Genomic DNA, 1,192 nt, shown 5'->3' with positions numbered 1-1,192 from the left:
GCATCCTCCGGTGGACAAAGCCAAGCGTCGAGTGACCAGAAGGCTGCACAAACTGCCAACTTGTGCCCCCCTTGCTCTCACTTGAGGTGAGTTCAGGTGGCCATCGGGAAGGCGAAAGCCTCCAAAGCCATGGGTCCCGACGGAATATGCATGGTGATGCTGAAAAATTTGGGTCCTGCGGGAGTAGCGTACCTAACGGAGGTCCTCAATCTGTCTATGGCCACTCTCATCATCCCAGACATCTGGAAGGTGGGGAGAGTGGTCCCACTGCTCAAACCGGGGAAACCTGCCAACAAAGGAGATTCGTGTCGGCCGATAACACTCCTTTCCCCGGTAGCGAAGACACTCGAGGTCTTGCTGCTCCCGTATTTCACGAACCACCTGACCCCAGCGAAGCATCAGCATGGTTTCCGTAAAGTGCACAGTACAACAACAGCACTCTACGCCATAAATACTCTGATAACTCGTGGCCTTAACCGTAACCGTCCCTGTGAGAGAACGATTCTAGTAGCGTTGGACTTGTCAAAGGCACTATTTGGGGCAAGGACAAAGAAACATTGCTGGCAACATACAAGGCAATAGGCCGGCCGGTTTTAAACTACGCAGCACCAGTGTAGTCGCCGGGGACTAGTAGGACGCAGTGGACGAATCTACAGACAGTACAGAACACCGCACTCAGGACAGCGACTAGATGCCTCCTGATGTCGCCAGAAGATCACCTTAACAACGAGACATAAATGCTCCCAATTAAGGAGCACAACATAATGCTCTGCAAGCAGTTTCTGATCGGGAGCCATAGAAGTGGCCATCCGAACAGACAGCTGCTTGCAGAGGAGCCCTCGCCTAGGCAGGTCAGGAGGCATCTATACGAACTGACGGGCGAAGTCCAGAGGTTCATCAAGCAGCCTCTGGACCCGTCAGCTTACCGACTGGCCCTGAACGGCATTCACAGGGAGTCAGTCTTGAGTTATGTAGACTCTAGACCTGTGAATGCCGTTATAGGCACACCACCACCAGACATAGACGAGACCGAGCTTCATCTGCCTCGGGAGACAAGAACAACAATAGCCCAACTTCGCTCTGGCTACTGCAGCAGGTTAAACTCATACCTGGGCAGATTAGATGCAAATGTGCCAAATGAGTATCCGGCATGCGGAGAGACACTCCCCGACTCGAAACTTCTCTTCGTATG

Source organism: Rhagoletis pomonella, unplaced genomic scaffold, assembly GCF_013731165.1.
Source record: "Rhagoletis pomonella isolate Grant_MI unplaced genomic scaffold, Rhpom_1.0 Rhpom_scaffold_00001, whole genome shotgun sequence".
Classification (NCBI taxonomy): domain Eukaryota; kingdom Metazoa; phylum Arthropoda; class Insecta; order Diptera; family Tephritidae; genus Rhagoletis; species Rhagoletis pomonella.
Note: the sequence above shows the minus strand (reverse complement) of the source record.